The sequence below is a fragment of the Stegodyphus dumicola genome, chromosome X2, assembly GCF_044657685.1.
Source record: "Stegodyphus dumicola isolate Sdum_Otavi_A_Nest chromosome X2, ASM4465768v1".
In the NCBI taxonomy this organism is placed as follows: Eukaryota; Metazoa; Arthropoda; class Arachnida; order Araneae; family Eresidae; genus Stegodyphus; species Stegodyphus dumicola.
In genome coordinates, this window is record NC_140781.1 from 200,474,826 (window position 1) to 200,500,047 (window position 25,222).

Genomic DNA, 25,222 nt, shown 5'->3' on the forward strand with positions numbered 1-25,222 from the left:
GAGAAATTCCGTAAATTGTAGAATAGAACCTACGCCTGTAAACACACGAAAGGTAAAACATAATTCCAATACTTTACTTTTAGCCTTGAAGCAGGTGTTCTAAATTAAACTGTCTTAATTCACATACAGAATTGGTAATATAATAGCTCAAAATATTGTAAGAACCAAACACGCATTATATAAACATTAAAAAAAAATCTACATACATTTATTAGTGTTACGAGGGTTTATTCTGAAATATTATAATGTCACTTTCAGTGAAATGATAGAAATTTTCACTCAGGGAAGGGACATTCTGTCTGGCTGCCTGGGTTCCATCCCACGTTCTGTTACAAAAGTTTCATAGAAGAATTTTAAAAATACAGAAACAAAACTTATGAAGAAATTATTGCAGATAATTGGTTCTATGATTTAGTCATTCTTACAGACATAATAACCAAAATCTTTGAATTCAAGGGTATTTTAAATCAAAATTAATTTTGTGAAAATATTACACAAATATAAGGGATATACATTTTTACCATAATGTAATGTACGTTTTACCACTTTGAAAATCTGGAGAACTAAAGCGTGAAATATAAGAAAACTGAAACAAACATTTGGAAAATCTCATTGAGCTTAAATTAGTTTCTAAATTAGATGTTTTGAGTGTACTTAAAAATTAGGCCAACTACTTCATTCACTTCAAACCCATTACATAATACTAGTATTTAAGAAAAATGGTAAAAGATTCCAAATAAGTTAAATAACAATTCTACAGATCTAGAATTGGAAATAACTGATTTTCATCCTAAATAAGATCAAGAATATCACAAAAAGCCATTTGAATTGTCCTAGATCAGAAAAATCATGAACTGTTAAACTTTTAAAAAGATAAATTCCTGCTTTCGATCTACTTATAAATGTGAAGGAGGATTTTCAACAACGAACTTGTTAAAATCAATGTTCAGATACAGGATAACAAACAAACATCCGGACTGCATGGATTTAGCCATAACATGGTATGTACCAGAGGGAAAAAACACTCTCAGAAGAAATGCAGTGTATAATTTCACATTAAAATATAATTTCCCTATATTTAATTTTCATCTTGCTGAATTTTTTGTAAATAATACAAAGAGTATACCATCTCTTTAACATATTATACCACACATTTTTATACTTTGTGTAATGCACTTATATGCACTTGTAACTGAAATATTAAAAGTGCAATATATAATTGCAGCTAATCAAAATTTTATAAACTTAAAATTGGTTCCCATTAAGTTAAAGTTGCACATAACTGCACCAAAGGAAGGAATGCAATTTTATTTCTTTGTCTGTATTTGGTTTCGTTTTCACACAGAAAGAGTTAAAAATAGGTTATCTAGGTAACAAAGTTTAAACAAGCATTTTCAGTAAAAATTACAGAATAACAGATTTTGTTTCCCTGGAGACGCAACACCTCGCTATTCCAGCTATCATACAGACTGCATACTTTGAGAGAGGAATCCCTTTCTTAAACAGCGAATTCATATACTTTAATCTGTTTTTACACAAGTACTGTTTATGACTAATCCATGGTCCAGGAGTAAAATACTTTATATTAACCCATCTAAACTTTTATTATTTCCGGTCATCTGTATAGACTGTTTACCTATCACAACTAAACACCCAATCTACATTCCACATACCTCATATGATTCTTCAAGTGATGTTTCGTAGTCTATCATTTTTAATACGGCAGGTACGTGCTGAGCGCAGACTTGTAAAGCGTGATTTCGCGTATAGCAGTACCTTAAAGGATTCCATTTAATTTGTCCACTGCTAGAATTTCATTCATACGTGGTTCGACATTCATCCATCAACACCGCAAAGAATTTATCTGCTACTTTAAACAATTTCCATCGACTTAAATTGAAGTCCAAAAAATCTTACAAATCTCAAAAGCAAAGGATGCTGAAGAATTTTACATATGGAAGACAGAGAAGTCAAACAATGAATCAGAAAATTACAAAAAAAGAATTGGGTGCTTATAAAACCCCTTGATAATAAAAGCGCTCATTACGAAGTAGAGCTTTTAACTGAAGATAAGATGAAGGAATTGTTAAATAACACAAAAGCAACGTCTGATCTTCTAGCAGACAATGACCCAATTAAAGAAAAAACAGGATACTTTAAAAGAGCTACTAGGAAACATGTGCTCTTTACAGCGACGCGGTTACAGTTGCATCAGTCATTCGTATAAGCAAAAGACATCAGCTTTTTCAAAAAATAATTCTGTCACGCATTTGCAAATAAATGGAAAGAAGTCCAAAAGAAACTTTCAGAGTGCTTTTCAAAACAAAGCTGAAAGTTAATCTGCAGAATTTTACTAATAAAATAATAAAACATCTCTGATTTTATTTCAAAATGAACTTTTACTTATGGAATCAATTTTAAATAGATCTTCGCAAATTGGTTCATAAAACTTCACAATATGCCAAAATAGTTCAGATTAACTAAAAAATATAATAATGTATGCTTAAAACAACTACGAAAAAGCACATTTTGAGCAGCCTTAACAGAAGACAATTTGGCTCCACTAATTTTCTTTACGAGTACTCATTAAATTTTTATTTACATTTTTTTCTTCAACATTTAACTTTGAATGGTTTTAAGAGAAACCGCACTTGATAGAGAGACTCTAAATTCAGAAAAAAAGTGAAACAAAATTGGTTTATACACAGGCAGTGCAATTACACTGACCTGTTGGGAAGAGAAGACCCCGTTGGACAGGGAAAATATTAGGCCACACAGAGAGGAAAAGGTTTAGCCTCCTCCTGGTAATGCGAAAGTAGGCCACTTGTGAAAAAATTACACTACAGCAGTAATTTTGAAACCACTACAAAGCAACAGAACCCTAACAAATCTCAGGCTTCTGATAATTATAGTGTGATTAACAGTTCGACCTCACTTCGAATATTACAATACAATATAAAGAAAGCACCAATTCAAACACTTCAATACGGAATTCAAAACCTAAGAAATTAATGCATAAATGCTACCCTGAACATCAAAACATAATGTGAAGCGTTCATGTAAAATAAACAACTAGTAAAACTCCAATATAAAGCAACATGTGAAAAAGGATGCACAAATTATAACATTCAAGCATTTCTAGTGGAAATAAAGTTGATATAAAACAAGAATTACCAGCCACAGATGTATTTTTCCTCTGCACTATTTCTCTGTTCTTTTCATCTTCGTTCTTTTTCTTTCACGATATCATGTTCTGCAATCCAAGAGGGCACAAAATTGATGACAAATTACACTAGAAGAGGCCAAGGGGGGAAAAAAAGGAATCATTAGATTTTAACTACTTTGATATTAAAGAATAATTATACACAAAGAGAAATATCTAATATTGTTTCTTAATATATAATACAGTAAGACCCCGCTTAACGTGGGGGATACGTTCCATCGAAGTAGAGCGTAATGCGAAACAGCGCTAAGAGAGGCTATCTTAACATGTAAATAATGGGGTTAGGGGAAGACGGATAAAAAATGGTTAGGCATTAAATTTAATAATGTTTGTTTAATAAACATAAAATCAAACATTTATTTCTTACAAAAATAAAAACAATATAAACGCATATACTTTTAAAAACAAATACAATTCTCAGTCAGATCATTCAGTCGATTCTGGGTTTCCAATTTTCTGCCTTTTTGTCAAGAAGGCATTATGATAGATTGGCTTAATGGCATATTGCGTTCAATTTCGTCGTCAATCCATATAGACAGTCGTTTTTCCATTTCCTCTATAATGTTATTTCTAGAACGGGTGATTCTAGTTGCAGAGCTTGACGTAGTTGCAGTTGCCGATGACAGTATTTTTTCTTTATTCTTAAGGATTGTCCTTATTGTTGAAGTTGCCAAAATCAATGCAGCACTAATTTGAGATTGACGTTCACCAGAATCTAATCTTCTAATCACTTGCATTTGAGTTTCCAGTGAAATGCTTTTTCTGGTTGCTTTCTTTTCTTGTTTTTTATTATCACCCATGATAAAAACTAAAGATCATAATATTTGTCACTGTATTAATCGTTATAGTATTATACAAATTTAAACTTACAATAATGTCAACAAATATTTCAAATGATAAAAATGCGCCCACAAAGCAAGAAACACAACTACACTGTTTCGGATATGTTATTTGGAAACCTAGCGCTGCGCACAATTTCGGAGAATCCCCGGGTTGAAATAAAAGAGCGCTAAACCGAAACAGCTCTAAACGAAACAGCGTTAAGCGGGGTCTTACTGTACTTCAAAAGTACCTTCTTTGTTTTAAATTCCAGCAATGTGCTACACTGTAACTAAAATCATGACTGCAGTCGATAGAAAAGCAAATGATTTCTCTAATATGACAGAAGTACAGTAAGCAAAAGAGGTTTTTAATGTATGGGTACAATATGAACAACGAAGGGAAAAGAATTTAGACAGTTATTACGGATAATGATCTTCGAGAAGAGTAAATAATTTCAGCGCTGGTAGAAGGATGGCACCAAAAGATAATAAGCAGGTAATTTTAAATGACAAATAAACAAAATAAGCTTTACTGTTAGCTTTGAAGCAGGTGTTATATATTAAACTATCTTAATTCCCACACAGAATTAGTGACATAACAGATCAAAAAAGAGTAAGAATCAAACTCGCAATATATTAACATTAAAAGAGCTATACATACACACTTTTATAGATTTTTTTTTTTTTTAGAAAGGGCTCAAAAACAACATTCTAAAAACAGATTTCGAAGAACATATTGGAAACAAATGTCATAAACCATAAAAGAAATATTTCATCAGAATTTTAACGTACGAACCGTTTCTAATTTTAAGTTCTGGACTTAGGTAACCTCATCTATGAGAGAGGAACACTTAGTCCAATGTACAAGGAATTATGCTGAAATATTACCACGCCACTTTAATGAAATTATAGCAATATTTCACACAGGGAAAGAACACATTGTCTAGCTGCCCGGGTTCGAGCCCAGCTTTAATACAGCAAGCCAAAACACATCAAATACCATTAATTCAAACAACATTTTGAAGAGTCGCAAAAAATTTAAATGCAATTTCGTGGAAGAGCTATTGCAATTACCTACATACTAAAATTTTGACCAAAAATTCAAGAAAACTAAGATAATCTTTTTTTCTTTCGAACGAATGAAAGTCATATACTAATGTAGGGATGCTCAACTTATTGTACTATAAAACCTAAACATAGGAATGAAATTTTGTCAGCTATGTGAGATGTCCAATACCGAGAAATTCCGTAAATTGTAGAATAGAACCTACGCCTGTAAACACACGAAAGGTAAAACATAATTCCAATACTTTACTTTTAGCCTTGAAGCAGGTGTTCTAAATTAAACTGTCTTAATTCACATACAGAATTGGTAATATAATAGCTCAAAATATTGTAAGAACCAAACACGCATTATATAAACATTAAAAAAAAATCTACATACATTTATTAGTGTTACGAGGGTTTATTCTGAAATATTATAATGTCACTTTCAGTGAAATGATAGAAATTTTCACTCAGGGAAGGGACATTCTGTCTGGCTGCCTGGGTTCCATCCCACCTTCTGTTGCAAAAGTTTCATAGAAGAATTTTAAAAGTACAGAAACAAAACTTATGAAGAAATTATTGCAGATAATTGGTCATTAGTCATTCTTACAGACATAATAACCAAAATCTTAAACTTGAGGGGGGAGAGAACTAAAGTCTTTGAATTCAAGGGTATTTTAAATCAAAATTAATTTTGTGAAAATATTACATAAATATAAGGGATATACATTTTTACCATAATGTAATGTACGTTTTACCACTTTGAAAATCTGGAGAACTAAAGCGTGAAATATAAGAAAACTGAAACAAACATTTGGAAAATCTCATTGAGCTTAAATTAGTTTCTAAATTAGATGTTTTGAGTGTACTTAAAAATTAGGCCAACTACTTCATTCACTTCAAACCCATTACATAATACTAGTATTTAAGAAAAATAGTAAAAGATTCCAAATAAGTTAAATAACAATTCTACAGATCTAGAATTGGAAATAACTGATTTTCATCCTAAATAAGATCAAGAATATCACAAAAAGCCATTTGAATTGTCCTAGATCAGAAAAATCATGAACTGTTAAACTTTTAAAAAGATAAATTCCTGCTTTCGATCTACTTATAAATGTGAAGGAGGATTTTCAACAACGAACTTGTTAAAATCAATGTTCAGATACAGGATAACAAACAAACATCCGGACTGCATGGATTTAGCCATAACATGGTATGTACCAGAGGGAAAAAACACTCTCAGAAGAAATGCAGTGTATAATTTCACATTAAAATATAATTTCCCTATATTTAATTTTCATCTTGCTGAATTTTTTGTAAATAATACAAAGAGTATACCATCTCTTTAACATATTATACCACACATTTTTATACTTTGTGTAATGCACTTATATGCACTTGTAACTGAAATATTAAAAGTGCAATATATAATTGCAGCTAATCAAAATTTTATAAACTTAAAATTGGTTCCCATTAAGTTAAAGTTGCAAATAACTGCACCAAAGGAAGGAATGCAATTTTATTTCTTTGTCTGTATTTGGTTTCGTTTTCACACAGAAAGAGTTAAAAATAGGTTATCTAGGTAACAAAGTTTAAACAAGCATTTTCAGTAAAAATTACAGAATAACAGATTTTGTTTCCCTGGAGACGCAACACCTCGCTATTCCAGCTATCATACAGACTGCATACTTTGAGAGAGGAATCCCTTTCTTAAACAGCGAATTCATATACTTTAATCTGTTTTTACACAAGTACTGTTTATGACTAATCCATGGTCCAGGAGTAAAATACTTTATATTAACCCATCTAAACTTTTATTATTTCCGGTCATCTGTATAGACTGTTTACCTATCACAACTAAACACCCAATCTACATTCCACATACCTCATATGATTCTTCAAGTGATGTTTCGTAGTCTATCATTTTTAATACGGCAGGTACGTGCTGAGCGCAGACTTGTAAAGCGTGATTTCGCGTATAGCAGTACCTTAAAGGATTCCATTTAATTTGTCCACTGCTAGAATTTCATTCATACGTGGTTCGACATTCATCCATCAACACCGCAAAGAATTTATCTGCTACTTTAAACAATTTCCATCGACTTAAATTGAAGTCCAAAAAATCTTACAAATCTCAAAAGCAAAGGATGCTGAAGAATTTTACATATGGAAGACAGAGAAGTCAAACAATGAATCAGAAAATTACAAAAAAAGAATTGGGTGCTTATAAAACCCCTTGATAATAAAAGCGCTCATTACGAAGTAGAGCTTTTAACTGAAGATAAGATGAAGGAATTGTTAAATAACACAAAAGCAACGTCTGATCTTCTAGCAGACAATGACCCAATTAAAGAAAAAACAGGATACTTTAAAAGAGCTACTAGGAAACGTGCTCTTTACAGCGACGCGGTTACAGTTGCATCAGTCATTCGTATAAGCAAAAGACATCAGCTTTTTCAAAAAATAATTCTGTCACGCATTTGCAAATAAATGGAAAGAAGTCCAAAAGAAACTTTCAGAGTGCTTTTCAAAACAAAGCTGAAAGTTAATCTGCAGAATTTTACTAATAAAATAATAAAACATCTCTGATTTTATTTCAAAATGAACTTTTACTTATGGAATCAATTTTAAATAGATCTTCGCAAATTGGTTCATAAAACTTCACAATATGCCAAAATAGTTCAGATTAACTAAAAAATATAATAATGTATGCTTAAAACAACTACGAAAAAGCACATTTTGAGCAGCCTTAACAGAAGACAATTTGGCTCCACTAATTTTCTTTACGAGTACTCATTAAATTTTTATTTACATTTTTTTCTTCAACATTTAACTTTGAATGGTTTTAAGAGAAACCGCACTTGATAGAGAGACTCTAAATTCAGAAAAAAAGTGAAACAAAATTGGTTTATACACAGGCAGTGCAATTACACTGACCTGTTGGGAAGAGAAGACCCCGTTGGACAGGGAAAATATTAGGCCACACAGAGAGGAAAAGGTTTAGCCTCCTCCTGGTAATGCGAAAGTAGGCCACTTGTGAAAAAATTACACTACAGCAGTAATTTTGAAACCACTACAAAGCAACAGAACCCTAACAAATCTCAGGCTTCTGATAATTATAGTGTGATTAACAGTTCGACCTCACTTCGAATATTACAATACAATATAAAGAAAGCACCAATTCAAACACTTCAATACGGAATTCAAAACCTAAGAAATTAATGCATAAATGCTACCCTGAACATTAAAACATAATGTGAAGCGTTCATGTAAAATAAACAACTAGTAAAACTCCAATATAAAGCAACATGTGAAAAAGGATGCACAAATTATAACATTCAAGCATTTCTAGTGGAAATAAAGTTGATATAAAACAAGAATTACCAGCCACAGATGTATTTTTCCTCTGCACTATTTCTCTGTTCGTTTCATCTTCGTTCTTTTTCTTTCACGATATCATGTTCTGCAATCCAAGAGGGCACAAAAATGATGACAAATTACACTAGAAGAGGCAAAGGGGGGAAAAAAAGGAATCATTAGATTTTAACTACTTTGATATTAAAGAATAATTATACACAAAGAGAAATATCTAATATTGTTTCTTAATATATAATACAGTAAGACCCCGCTTAACGTGGGGGATACGTTCCATCGAAGTAGAGCGTAATGCGAAACAGCGCTAAGAGAGGCTATCTTAACATGTAAATAATGGGGTTAGGGGAAGACGGATAAAAAATGGTTAGGCATTAAATTTAATAATGTTTGTTTAATAAACATAAAATCAAACATTTATTTCTTACAAAAATAAAAACAATATAAACGCATATACTTTTAAAAACAAATACAATTCTCAGTCAGATCATTCAGTCGATTCTGGGTTTCCAATTTTCTGCCTTTTTGTCAAGAAGGCATTATGATAGATTGGCTTAATGGCATATTGCGTTCAATTTCGTCGTCAATCCATATAGACAGTCGTTTTTCCATTTCCTCTATAATGTTATTTCTAGAACGGGTGATTCTAGTTGCAGAGCTTGACGTAGTTGCAGTTGCCGATGACAGTATTTTTTCTTTATTCTTAAGGATTGTCCTTATTGTTGAAGTTGCCAAAATCAATGCAGCACTAATTTGAGATTGACGTTCACCAGAATCTAATCTTCTAATCACTTGCATTTGAGTTTCCAGTGAAATGCTTTTTCTGGTTGCTTTCTTTTCTTGTTTTTTATTATCACCCATGATAAAAACTAAAGATCATAATATTTGTCACTGTATTAATCGTTATAGTATTATACAAATTTAAACTTACAATAATGTCAACAAATATTTCAAATGATAAAAATGCGCCCACAAAGCAAGAAACACAACTACACTGTTTCGGATATGTTATTTGGAAACCTAGCGCTGCGCACAATTTCGGAGAATCCCCGGGTTGAAATAAAAGAGCGCTAAACCGAAACAGCTCTAAACGAAACAGCGTTAAGCGGGGTCTTACTGTACTTCAAAAGTACCTTCTTTGTTTTAAATTCCAGCAATGTGCTACACTGTAACTAAAATCATGACTGCAGTCGATAGAAAAGCAAATGATTTCCCTAATATGACAGAAGTACAGTAAGCAAAAGGGGTTTTTAATGTATGGGTACAACATGAACAACGAAGGGAAAAGAATTTAGACAGTTATTACGGATAATGATCTTCGAGAAGAGTAAATAATTTCAGCGCTGGTAGAAGGATGGCACCAAAAGATAATAAGCAGGTAATTTTAAATGACAAATAAACAAAATAAGCTTTACTGTTAGCTTTGAAGCAGGTGTTATATATTAAACTATCTTAATTCCCACACAGAATTAGTGACATAACAGATCAAAAAAGAGTAAGAATCAAACTCGCAATATATTAACATTAAAAGAGCTATACATATACACTTTTATAGATTTTTTTTTTTTTAGAAAGGGCTCAAAAACAACATTCTAAAAACAGATTTCGAAGAACATATTGGAAACAAATGTCATAAACCATAAAAGAAATATTTCATCAGAATTTTAACGTACGAACCGTTTCTAATTTTAAGTTCTGGACTTAGGTAACCTCATCTATGAGAGAGGAACACTTAGTCCAATGTACAAGGAATTATGCTGAAATATTACCACGCCACTTTAATGAAATTATAGCAATATTTCACACAGGGAAAGAACACATTGTCTAGCTGCCCGGGTTCGAGCCCAGCTTTAATACAGCAAGCCAAAACACATCAAATACCATTAATTCAAACAACATTTTGAAGAGTCGCAAAAAATTTAAATGCAATTTCGTGGAAGAGCTATTGCAATTACCTACATACTAAAATTTTGACCAAAAATTCAAGAAAACTAAGATACTCTTTTTTTCTTTCGAACGAATGAAAGTCATATACTAATGTAGGGATGCTCAACTTATTGTACTATAAAACCTAAACATAGGAATGAAATTTTGTCAGCTATGTGAGATGTCCAATACCGAGAAATTCCGTAAATTGTAGAATAGAACCTACGCCTGTAAACACACGAAAGGTAAAACATAATTCCAATACTTTACTTTTAGCCTTGAAGCAGGTGTTCTAAATTAAACTGTCTTAATTCACATACAGAATTGGTAATATAATAGCTCAAAATATTGTAAGAACCAAACACGCATTATATAAACATTAAAAAAAAATCTACATACATTTATTAGTGTTACGAGGGTTTATTCTGAAATATTATAATGTCACTTTCAGTGAAATGATAGAAATTTTCACTCAGGGAAGGGACATTCTGTCTGGCTGCCTGGGTTCCATCCCACCTTCTGTTGCAAAAGTTTCATAGAAGAATTTTAAAAGTACAGAAACAAAACTTATGAAGAAATTATTGCAGATAATTGGTCATTAGTCATTCTTACAGACATAATAACCAAAATCTTAAACTTGAGGGGGGAGAGAACTAAAGTCTTTGAATTCAAGGGTATTTTAAATCAAAATTAATTTTGTGAAAATATTACATAAATATAAGGGATATACATTTTTACCATAATGTAATGTACGTTTTACCACTTTGAAAATCTGGAGAACTAAAGCGTGAAATATAAGAAAACTGAAACAAACATTTGGAAAATCTCATTGAGCTTAAATTAGTTTCTAAATTAGATGTTTTGAGTGTACTTAAAAATTAGGCCAACTACTTCATTCACTTCAAACCCATTACATAATACTAGTATTTAAGAAAAATAGTAAAAGATTCCAAATAAGTTAAATAACAATTCTACAGATCTAGAATTGGAAATAACTGATTTTCATCCTAAATAAGATCAAGAATATCACAAAAAGCCATTTGAATTGTCCTAGATCAGAAAAATCATGAACTGTTAAACTTTTAAAAAGATAAATTCCTGCTTTCGATCTACTTATAAATGTGAAGGAGGATTTTCAACAACGAACTTGTTAAAATCAATGTTCAGATACAGGATAACAAACAAACATCCGGACTGCATGGATTTAGCCATAACATGGTATGTACCAGAGGGAAAAAACACTCTCAGAAGAAATGCAGTGTATAATTTCACATTAAAATATAATTTCCCTATATTTAATTTTCATCTTGCTGAATTTTTTGTAAATAATACAAAGAGTATACCATCTCTTTAACATATTATACCACACATTTTTATACTTTGTGTAATGCACTTATATGCACTTGTAACTGAAATATTAAAAGTGCAATATATAATTGCAGCTAATCAAAATTTTATAAACTTAAAATTGGTTCCCATTAAGTTAAAGTTGCACATAACTGCACCAAAGGAAGGAATGCAATTTTATTTCTTTGTCTGTATTTGGTTTCGTTTTCACACAGAAAGAGTTAAAAATAGGTTATCTAGGTAACAAAGTTTAAACAAGCATTTTCAGTAAAAATTACAGAATAACAGATTTTGTTTCCCTGGAGACGCAACACCTCGCTATTCCAGCTATCATACAGACTGCATACTTTGAGAGAGGAATCCCTTTCTTAAACAGCGAATTCATATACTTTAATCTGTTTTTACACAAGTACTGTTTATGACTAATCCATGGTCCAGGAGTAAAATACTTTATATTAACCCATCTAAACTTTTATTATTTCCGGTCATCTGTATAGACTGTTTACCTATCACAACTAAACACCCAATCTACATTCCACATACCTCACATGATTCTTCAAGTGATGTTTCGTAGTCTATCATTTTTAATACGGCAGGTACGTGCTGAGCGCAGACTTGTAAAGCGTGATTTCGCGTATAGCAGTACCTTAAAGGATTCCATTTAATTTGTCCACTGCTAGAATTTCATTCATACGTGGGTCGACATTCATCCATCAACACCGCAAAGAATTTATCTGCTACTTTAAACAATTTCCATCGACTTAAATTGAAGTCCAAAAAATCTTACAAATCTCAAAAGCAAAGGATGCTGAAGAATTTTACACATGGAAGATGGAGAAGTCAAACAATGAATCAGAAAATTACAAAAGAAGAATTGGGTGCTTATAAAACCCCTTGATAATAAAAGCGCTCATTACGAAGTAGAGCTTTTAACTGAAGATAAGATGAAGGAATTGTTAAATAACACAAAAGCAACGTCTGATCTTCTAGCAGACAATGACCCAATTAAAGAAAAAACAGGATACTTTAAAAGAGCTACTGGGAAACATGTGCTCTTTACAGCGGCGCGGTTACAGTTGCATCAGTCATTCGTATAAGCAAAAGACATCAGCTTTTTCAAAAAATAATTCTGTCACGCATTTGACAAGAGAATGGAAAGAAGTTCAAAAGAAACTTTCAGAGTGCTTTTCAAAACAAAGCTGAAAGTTAATCTGCAGAATTTTACTAATAAAATAATAAAACATCTCTGATTTTATTTCAAAATGAACTTTTACTTATGGAATCAATTTTAAATAGATCTTCGCAAATTGGTTCATAAAACTTCACAATATGCCAAAATAGTTCAGACTAACTGACAAATATAATAAAAGTATGCTTAAAACAACTAAGAAAAGCACATTTTGAGCAGCCTTAACAGAAGACAATTTGGCTCCACTAATTTTCTTTACGAGTACTCATTAAATTTTTATTTACATTTTTTTCTTCAACATTTAACTTTGAATGGTTTTAAGAGAAACCGCACTTGATAGAGAGACTCTAAATTCAGAAAAAAAGTGAAACAAAATTGGTTTATACACAGGCAGTGCAATTACACTGACCTGTTGGGAAGAGAAGACCCCGTTGGACAGGGAAAATATTAGGCCACACAGAGAGGAAAAGGTTTAGCCTCCTCCTGGTAATGCGAAAGTAGGCCACTTGTGAAAAAATTACACTACAGCAGTAATTTTGAAACCACTACAAAGCAACAGAACCCTAACAAATCTCAGGCTTCTGATAATTATAGTGTGATTAACAGTTCGACCTCACTTCGAATATTACAATACAATATAAAGAAAGCACCAATTCAAACACTTCAATACGGAATTCAAAACCTAAGAAATTAATGCATAAATGCTACCCTGAACATTAAAACATAATGTGAAGCGTTCATGTAAAATAAACAACTAGTAAAACTCCAATATAAAGCAACATGTGAAAAAGGATGCACAAATTATAACATTCAAGCATTTCTAGTGGAAATAAAGTTGATATAAAACAAGAATTACCAGCCACAGATGTATTTTTCCTCTGCACTATTTCTCTGTTCTTTTCATCTTCGTTCTTTTTCTTTCACGATATCATGTTCTGCAATCCAAGAGGGCACAAAAATGATGACAAATTACACTAGAAGAGGCCAAGGGGGGAAAAAAAGGAATCATTAGATTTTAACTACTTTGATTTTAAAGAATAATTATACACAAAGAGAAATATCTAATATTGTTTCTTAATATATAATACAGTAAGACCCCGCTTAACGTGGGGGATACGTTCCATCGAAGTAGAGCGTAATGCGAAACAGCGCTAAGAGAGGCTATCTTAACATGTAAATAATGGGGTTAGGGGAAGACGGATAAAAAATGGTTAGGCATTAAATTTAATAATGTTTGTTTAATAAACATAAAATCAAACATTTATTTCTTACAAAAATAAAAACAATATAAACGCATATACTTTTAAAAACAAATACAATTCTCAGTCAGATCATTCAGTCGATTCTGGGTTTCCAATTTTCTGCCTTTTTGTCAAGAAAGCATTATGATAGATTGGCTTAATGGCATATTGCGTTCAATTTCGTCGTCAATCCATATAGACAGTCGTTTTTCCATTTCCTCTATAATGTTATTTCTAGAACGGGTGATTCTAGTTGCAGAGCTTGACGTAGTTGCAGTTGCCGATGACAGTATTTTTTCTTTATTCTTAAGGATTGTCCTTATTGTTGAAGTTGCCAAAATCAATGCAGCACTAATTTGAGATTGACGTTCACCAGAATCTAATCTTCTAATCACTTGCATTTGAGTTTCCAGTGAAATGCTTTTTCTGGTTGCTTTCTTTTCTTGTTTTTTATTATCACCCATGATAAAAACTAAAGATCATAATATTTGTCACTGTATTAATCGTTATAGTATTATACAAATTTAAACTTACAATAATGTCAACAAATATTTCAAATGATAAAAATGCGCCCACAAAGCAAGAAACACAACTACACTGTTTCGGATATGTTATTTGGAAACCTAGCGCTGCGCACAATTTCGGAGAATCCCCGGGTTGAAATAAAAGAGCGCTAAACCGAAACAGCTCTAAACGAAACAGCGTTAAGCGGGGTCTTACTGTACTTCAAAAGTACCTTCTTTGTTTTAAATTCCAGCAATGTGCTACACTGTAACTAAAATCATGACTGCAGTCGATAGAAAAGCAAATGATTTCCCTAATATGACAGAAGTACAGTAAGCAAAAGGGGTTTTTAATGTATGGGTACAACATGAACAACGAAGGGAAAAGAATTTAGACAGTTATTACGGATAATGATCTTCGAGAAGAGTAAATAATTTCAGCGCTGGTAGAAGGATGGCACCAAAAGATAATAAGCAGGTAATTTTAAATGACAAATAAACAAAATAAGCTTTACTGTTAGCTTTGAAGCAGGTGTAATATATTAAACTATCTTAATTCCCACACAGAATTAGTGACATAACAGATCAAAAAAGAGTAAGAATCAAACTCACAATATATTAACATTAAAAGAGCTATACATATACACTTTCATAGATTTTTTTTTAGAAAGGGCTCAAAAACAACATTCTAAAAACAGATTTCGAAGAACATATTGGAAACAAATATAATAAACCATAAAAGAAATATTTCATCAGAATTTTAACGTACGAACCGTTTCTAATTTTAAGTTCTCTACTTAGGTACTCTCATCTATGAGAGAGGAACGCTTAGTCCAATGTACAAGGAATTATCCTGAAATATTACCATGCCACTTTAATGAAATTATAGCAATATTTCACACAGGGAAAGAACATATTGTCTAGCTGCCCGGGTTCGAGCCCCGCTTTAATACAGCAAGCCAAAACACATCAAATACCATTGAATCAAACAACATTTTGAAGAGTCGCAAAAAATTTAAATGCAATTTCGTGGAAGAGCTATTGCAATTACCTACATACTAAAATTTTGACCAAAAATTCAAGAAAACTAATCTATTGTTTTTATATCCGACGTACTACGTGCACCCCTAAAATTTGATCTGATTTTTTTTAAATTGCGCTGGAATATACTGCTTATAAGAATAAGTGAGTCGAAAGCTTTCTCCCACCTTCATCAAAATCATTAAAATTGCAAAGAATGGCAAAATAATATCTAAATGTGAATATTTGACACATCTGTTGGATTAAACTTGTGATTTCAAATGAAATTCAGTCAATTATGAAAATTAAGATACTCTTTTTTCTTTTGAACGAATGAAAGTCATATACTAATGTAGGGATGCTCAACTTATTGTACTATAAAACCTAAACATAGGAATGAAATTTTGTCAGCTATGTGAGATGTCCAATACCGAGAAATTCCGTAAATTGTAGAATAGAACCTACGTCTGAAAACACACGAAAGGTAAAACATAATTCCAATACTTTACTTTTAGCCTTGAAGCAGGTGTTCTAAATTAAACTGTCTTAATTCACATACAGAATTGGTAATATAATAGCTCAAAATATTGTAAGAACCAAACACGCATTATATAAACATTAAAAAAAAATCTACATACATTTATTAGTGTTACGAGGGTTTATTCTGAAATATTATAATGTCACTTTCAGTGAAATGATAGAAATTTTCACTCAGGGAAGGGACATTCTGTCTGGCTGCCTGGGTTCCATCCCACCTTCTGTTACAAAAGTTTCATAGAAGAATTTTAAAAATACAGAAACAAAACTTATGAAGAAATTATTGCAGATAATTGGTTCTATGATTTAGTCATTCTTACAGACATAATAACCAAAATCTTAAACTTGAGGGGGGAGAGAACTAAAGTCTTTGAATTCAAGGGTATTTCAAATCAAAATTAATTTTGTGAAAATATTACACAAATATAAGGGATATACATTTTTACCATAATGTAATGTACGTTTTACCACTTTGAAAATCTGGAGAACTAAAGCGTGAAATATAAGAAAACTGAAACAAACATTTGGAAAATCTCATTGAGCTTAAATTAGTTTCTAAATTAGATGTTTTGAGTGTACTTAAAAATTAGGCCAACTACTTCATTCACTTCAAACCCATTACATAATACTAGTATTTAAGAAAAATGGTAAAAGATTCCAAATAAGTTAAATAACAATTCTACAGATCTAGAATTGGAAATAACTGATTTTCATCCTAAATAAGATCAAGAATATCACAAAAAGCCATTTGAATTGTCCTAGATCAGAAAAATCATGAACTGTTAAACTTTTAAAAAGATAAATTCCTGCTTTCGATCTACTTATATTGTAAGTAGATCGAATCCAGAGGGAAAAAACACTCTCAGAAGAAATGCAGTGTATAATTTCACATTAAAATATAATTTCCCTATATTTAATTTTCATCTTGCTGAATTTTTTGTAAATAATACAAAGAGTATACCATCTCTTTAACATATTATACCACACATTTTTATACTTTGTGTAATGCACTTATATGCACTTGTAACTGAAATATTAAAAGTGCAATATATAATTGCAGCTAATCAAAATTTTATAAACTTAAAATTGGTTCCCATTAAGTTAAAGTTGCACATAACTGCACCAAAGGAAGGAATGCAATTTTATTTCTTTGTCTGTATTTGGTTTCGTTTTCACACAGAAAGAGTTAAAAATAGGTTATCTAGGTAACAAAGTTTAAACAAGCATTTTCAGTAAAAATTACAGAATAACAGATTTTGTTTCCCTGGAGACGCAACACCTCGCTATTCCAGCTATCATACAGACTGCATACTTTGAGAGAGGAATCCCTTTCTTAAACAGCGAATTCATATACTTTAATCTGTTTTTACACAAGTACTGTTTATGACTAATCCATGGTCCAGGAGTAAAATACTTTATATTAACCCATCTAAACTTTTATTATTTCCGGTCATCTGTATAGACTGTTTACCTATCACAACTAAACACCCAATCTACATTCCACATACCTCATATGATTCTTCAAGTGATGTTTCGTAGTCTATCATTTTTAATACGGCAGGTACGTGCTGAGCGCAGACTTGTAAAGCGTGATTTCGCGTATAGCAGTACCTTAAAGGATTCCATTTAATTTGTCCACTGCTAGAATTTCATTCATACGTGGTTCGACATTCATCCATCAACACCGCAAAGAATTTATCTGCTACTTTAAACAATTTCCATCGACTTAAATTGAAGTCCAAAAAATCTTACAAATCTCAAAAGCAAAGGATGCTGAAGAATTTTACATATGGAAGACAGAGAAGTCAAACAATGAATCAGAAAATTACAAAAAAAGAATTGGGTGCTTATAAAACCCCTTGATAATAAAAGCGCTCATTACGAAGTAGAGCTTTTAACTGAAGATAAGATGAAGGAATTGTTAAATAACACAAAAGCAACGTCTGATCTTCTAGCAGACAATGACCCAATTAAAGAAAAAACAGGATACTTTAAAAGAGCTACTAGGAAACATGTGCTCTTTACAGCAGCGCGGTTACAGTTGCATCAGTCATTCGTATAAGCAAAAGACATCAGCTTTTTCAAAAAATAATTCTGTCACGCATTTGCAAATAAATGGAAAGAAGTCCAAAAGAAACTTTCAGAGTGCTTTTCAAAACAAAGCTGAAAGTTAATCTGCAGAATTTTACTAATAAAATAATAAAACATCTCTGATTTTATTTCAAAATGAACTTTTACTTATGGAATCAATTTTAAATAGATCTTCGCAAATTGGTTCATAAAACTTCACAATATGCCAAAATAGTTCAGATTAACTAAAAAATATAATAATGTATGCTTAAAACAACTACGAAAAAGCACATTTTGAGCAGCCTTAACAGAAGACAATTTGGCTCCACTAATTTTCTTTACGAGTACTCATTAAATTTTTATTTACATTTTTTTCTTCAACATTTAACTTTGAATGGTTTTAAGAGAAACCGCACTTGATAGAGAGACTCTAAATTCAGAAAAAAAGTGAAACAAAATTGGTTTATACACAGGCAGTGCAATTACACTGACCTGTTGGGAAGAGAAGACCCCGTTGGACAGGGAAAATATTAGGCCACACAGAGAGGAAAAGGTTTAGCCTCCTCCTGGTAATGCGAAAGTAGGCCACTTGTGAAAAAATTACACTACAGCAGTAATTTTGAAACCACTACAAAGCAACAGAACCCTAACAAATCTCAGGCTTCTGATAATTATAGTGTGATTAACAGTTCGACCTCACTTCGAATATTACAATACAATATAAAGAAAGCACCAATTCAAACACTTCAATACGGAATTCAAAACCTAAGAAATTAATGCATAAATGCTACCCTGAACATTAAAACATAATGTGAAGCGTTCATGTAAAATAAACAACTAGTAAAACTCCAATATAAAGCAACATGTGAAAAAGGATGCACAAATTATAACATTCAAGCATTTCTAGTGGAAATAAAGTTGATATAAAACAAGAATTACCAGCCACAGATGTATTTTTCCTCTGCACTATTTCTCTGTTCTTTTCATCTTCGTTCTTTTTCTTTCACGATATCATGTTCTGCAATCCAAGAGGGCACAAAAATGATGACAAATTACACTAGAAGAGGCCAAGGGGGGAAAAAAAGGAATCATTAGATTTTAACTACTTTGATTTTAAAGAATAATTATACACAAAGAGAAATATCTAATATTGTTTCTTAATATATAATACAGTAAGACCCCGCTTAACGTGGGGGATACGTTCCATCGAAGTAGAGCGTAATGCGAAACAGCGCTAAGAGAGGCTATCTTAACATGTAAATAATGGGGTTAGGGGAAGACGGATAAAAAATGGTTAGGCATTAAATTTAATAATGTTTGTTTAATAAACATAAAATCAAACATTTATTTCTTACAAAAATAAAAACAATATAAACGCATATACTTTTAAAAACAAATACAATTCTCAGTCAGATCATTCAGTCGATTCTGGGTTTCCAATTTTCTGCCTTTTTGTCAAGAAAGCATTATGATAGATTGGCTTAATGGCATATTGCGTTCAATTTCGTCGTCAATCCATATAGACAGTCGTTTTTCCATTTCCTCTATAATGTTATTTCTAGAACGGGTGATTCTAGTTGCAGAGCTTGACGTAGTTGCAGTTGCCGATGACAGTATTTTTTCTTTATTCTTAAGGATTGTCCTTATTGTTGAAGTTGCCAAAATCAATGCAGCACTAATTTGAGATTGACGTTCACCAGAATCTAATCTTCTAATCACTTGCATTTGAGTTTCCAGTGAAATGCTTTTTCTGGTTGCTTTCTTTTCTTGTTTTTTATTATCACCCATGATAAAAACTAAAGATCATAATATTTGTCACTGTATTAATCGTTATAGTATTATACAAATTTAAACTTACAATAATGTCAACAAATATTTCAAATGATAAAAATGCGCCCACAAAGCAAGAAACACAACTACACTGTTTCGGATATGTTATTTGGAAACCTAGCGCTGCGCACAATTTCGGAGAATCCCCGGGTTGAAATAAAAGAGCGCTAAACCGAAACAGCTCTAAACGAAACAGCGTTAAGCGGGGTCTTACTGTACTTCAAAAGTACCTTCTTTGTTTTAAATTCCAGCAATGTGCTACACTGTAACTAAAATCATGACTGCAGTCGATAGAAAAGCAAATGATTTCCCTAATATGACAGAAGTACAGTAAGCAAAAGGGATTTTTTAATGTATGGGTACAACATGAACAACGAAGGGAAAAGAATTTAGACAGTTATTACGGATAATGATCTTCGAGAAGAGTAAATAATTTCAGCGCTGGTAGAAGGATGGCACCAAAAGATAATAAGCAGGTAATTTTAAATGACAAATAAACAAAATAAGCTTTACTGTTAGCTTTGAAGCAGGTGTTATATATTAAACTATCTTAATTCCCACACAGAATTAGTGACATAACAGATCAAAAAAGAGTAAGAATCAAACTCGCAATATATTAACATTAAAAGAGCTATACATATACACTTTTATAGATTTTTTTTTTTTTTTAGAAAGGGCTCAAAAACAACATTCTAAAAACAGATTTCGAAGAACATATTGGAAACAAATGTCATAAACCATAAAAGAAATATTTCATCAGAATTTTAACGTACGAACCGTTTCTAATTTTAAGTTCTGGACTTAGGTAACCTCATCTATGAGAGAGGAACACTTAGTCCAATGTACAAGGAATTATGCTGAAATACTACCATGCCACTTTAATGAAATTATAGCAATATTTCACACAGGGAAAGAACACATTGTCTAGCTGCCCGGGTTCGAGCCCAGCTTTAATACAGCAAGCCAAAACACATCAAATACCATTAATTCAAACAACATTTTGAAGAGTCGCAAAAAATTTAAATGCAATTTCGTGGAAGAGCTATTGCAATTACCTACATACTAAAATTTTGACCAAAAATTCAAGAAAACTAAGATACTCTTTTTTTCTTTCGAACGAATGAAAGTCATATACTAATGTAGGGATGCTCAACTTATTGTACTATAAAACCTAAACATAGGAATGAAATTTTGTCAGCTATGTGAGATGTCCAATACCGAGAAATTCCGTAAATTGTAGAATAGAACCTACGCCTGTAAACACACGAAAGGTAAAACATAATTCCAATACTTTACTTTTAGCCTTGAAGCAGGTGTTCTAAATTAAACTGTCTTAATTCACATACAGAATTGGTAATATAATAGCTCAAAATATTGTAAGAACCAAACACGCATTATATAAACATTAAAAAAAAATCTACATACATTTATTAGTGTTACGAGGGTTTATTCTGAAATATTATAATGTCACTTTCAGTGAAATGATAGAAATTTTCACTCAGGGAAGGGACATTCTGTCTGGCTGCCTGGGTTCCATCCCACGTTCTGTTACAAAAGTTTCATAGAAGAATTTTAAAAATACAGAAACAAAACTTATGAAGAAATTATTGCAGATAATTGGTTCTATGATTTAGTCATTCTTACAGACATAATAACCAAAATCTTTGAATTCAAGGGTATTTTAAATCAAAATTAATTTTGTGAAAATATTACACAAATATAAGGGATATACATTTTTACCATAATGTAATGTACGTTTTACCACTTTGAAAATCTGGAGAACTAAAGCGTGAAATATAAGAAAACTGAAACAAACATTTGGAAAATCTCATTGAGCTTAAATTAGTTTCTAAATTAGATGTTTTGAGTGTACTTAAAAATTAGGCCAACTACTTCATTCACTTCAAACCCATTACATAATACTAGTATTTAAGAAAAATGGTAAAAGATTCCAAATAAGTTAAATAACAATTCTACAGATCTAGAATTGGAAATAACTGATTTTCATCCTAAATAAGATCAAGAATATCACAAAAAGCCATTTGAATTGTCCTAGATCAGAAAAATCATGAACTGTTAAACTTTTAAAAAGATAAATTCCTGCTTTCGATCTACTTATAAATGTGAAGGAGGATTTTCAACAACGAACTTGTTAAAATCAATGTTCAGATACAGGATAACAAACAAACATCCGGACTGCATGGATTTAGCCATAACATGGTATGTACCAGAGGGAAAAAACACTCTCAGAAGAAATGCAGTGTATAATTTCACATTAAAATATAATTTCCCTATATTTAATTTTCATCTTGCTGAATTTTTTGTAAATAATACAAAGAGTATACCATCTCTTTAACATATTATACCACACATTTTTATACTTTGTGTAATGCACTTATATGCACTTGTAACTGAAATATTAAAAGTGCAATATATAATTGCAGCTAATCAAAATTTTATAAACTTAAAATTGGTTCCCATTAAGTTAAAGTTGCACATAACTGCACCAAAGGAAGGAATGCAATTTTATTTCTTTGTCTGTATTTGGTTTCGTTTTCACACAGAAAGAGTTAAAAATAGGTTATCTAGGTAACAAAGTTTAAACAAGCATTTTCAGTAAAAATTACAGAATAACAGATTTTGTTTCCCTGGAGACGCAACACCTCGCTATTCCAGCTATCATACAGACTGCATACTTTGAGAGAGGAATCCCTTTCTTAAACAGCGAATTCATATACTTTAATCTGTTTTTACACAAGTACTGTTTATGACTAATCCATGGTCCAGGAGTAAAATACTTTATATTAACCCATCTAAACTTTTATTATTTCCGGTCATCTGTATAGACTGTTTACCTATCACAACTAAACACCCAATCTACATTCCACATACCTCATATGATTCTTCAAGTGATGTTTCGTAGTCTATCATTTTTAATACGGCAGGTACGTGCTGAGCGCAGACTTGTAAAGCGTGATTTCGCGTATAGCAGTACCTTAAAGGATTCCATTTAATTTGTCCACTGCTAGAATTTCATTCATACGTGGTTCGACATTCATCCATCAACACCGCAAAGAATTTATCTGCTACTTTAAACAATTTCCATCGACTTAAATTGAAGTCCAAAAAATCTTACAAATCTCAAAAGCAAAGGATGCTGAAGAATTTTACATATGGAAGACAGAGAAGTCAAACAATGAATCAGAAAATTACAAAAAAAGAATTGGGTGCTTATAAAACCCCTTGATAATAAAAGCGCTCATTACGAAGTAGAGCTTTTAACTGAAGATAAGATGAAGGAATTGTTAAATAACACAAAAGCAACGTCTGATCTTCTAGCAGACAATGACCCAATTAAAGAAAAAACAGGATACTTTAAAAGAGCTACTAGGAAACATGTGCTCTTTACAGCAGCGCGGTTACAGTTGCATCAGTCATTCGTATAAGCAAAAGACATCAGCTTTTTCAAAAAATAATTCTGTCACGCATTTGCAAATAAATGGAAAGAAGTCCAAAAGAAACTTTCAGAGTGCTTTTCAAAACAAAGCTGAAAGTTAATCTGCAGAATTTTACTAATAAAATAATAAAACATCTCTGATTTTATTTCAAAATGAACTTTTACTTATGGAATCAATTTTAAATAGATCTTCGCAAATTGGTTCATAAAACTTCACAATATGCCAAAATAGTTCAGATTAACTAAAAAATATAATAATGTATGCTTAAAACAACTACGAAAAAGCACATTTTGAGCAGCCTTAACAGAAGACAATTTGGCTCCACTAATTTTCTTTACGAGTACTCATTAAATTTTTATTTACATTTTTTTCTTCAACATTTAACTTTGAATGGTTTTAAGAGAAACCGCACTTGATAGAGAGACTCTAAATTCAGAAAAAAAGTGAAACAAAATTGGTTTATACACAGGCAGTGCAATTACACTGACCTGTTGGGAAGAGAAGACCCCGTTGGACAGGGAAAATATTAGGCCACACAGAGAGGAAAAGGTTTAGCCTCCTCCTGGTAATGCGAAAGTAGGCCACTTGTGAAAAAATTACACTACAGCAGTAATTTTGAAACCACTACAAAGCAACAGAACCCTAACAAATCTCAGGCTTCTGATAATTATAGTGTGATTAACAGTTCGACCTCACTTCGAATATTACAATACAATATAAAGAAAGCACCAATTCAAACACTTCAATACGGAATTCAAAACCTAAGAAATTAATGCATAAATGCTACCCTGAACATTAAAACATAATGTGAAGCGTTCATGTAAAATAAACAACTAGTAAAACTCCAATATAAAGCAACATGTGAAAAAGGATGCACAAATTATAACATTCAAGCATTTCTAGTGGAAATAAAGTTGATATAAAACAAGAATTACCAGCCACAGATGTATTTTTCCTCTGCACTATTTCTCTGTTCTTTTCATCTTCGTTCTTTTTCTTTCACGATATCATGTTCTGCAATCCAAGAGGGCACAAAAATGATGACAAATTACACTAGAAGAGGCCAAGGGGGGAAAAAAAGGAATCATTAGATTTTAACTACTTTGATTTTAAAGAATAATTATACACAAAGAGAAATATCTAATATTGTTTCTTAATATATAATACAGTAAGACCCCGCTTAACGTGGGGGATACGTTCCATCGAAGTAGAGCGTAATGCGAAACAGCGCTAAGAGAGGCTATCTTAACATGTAAATAATGGGGTTAGGGGAAGACGGATAAAAAATGGTTAGGCATTAAATTTAATAATGTTTGTTTAATAAACATAAAATCAAACATTTATTTCTTACAAAAATAAAAACAATATAAACGCATATACTTTTAAAAACAAATACAATTCTCAGTCAGATCATTCAGTCGATTCTGGGTTTCCAATTTTCTGCCTTTTTGTCAAGAAAGCATTATGATAGATTGGCTTAATGGCATATTGCGTTCAATTTCGTCGTCAATCCATATAGACAGTCGTTTTTCCATTTCCTCTATAATGTTATTTCTAGAACGGGTGATTCTAGTTGCAGAGCTTGACGTAGTTGCAGTTGCCGATGACAGTATTTTTTCTTTATTCTTAAGGATT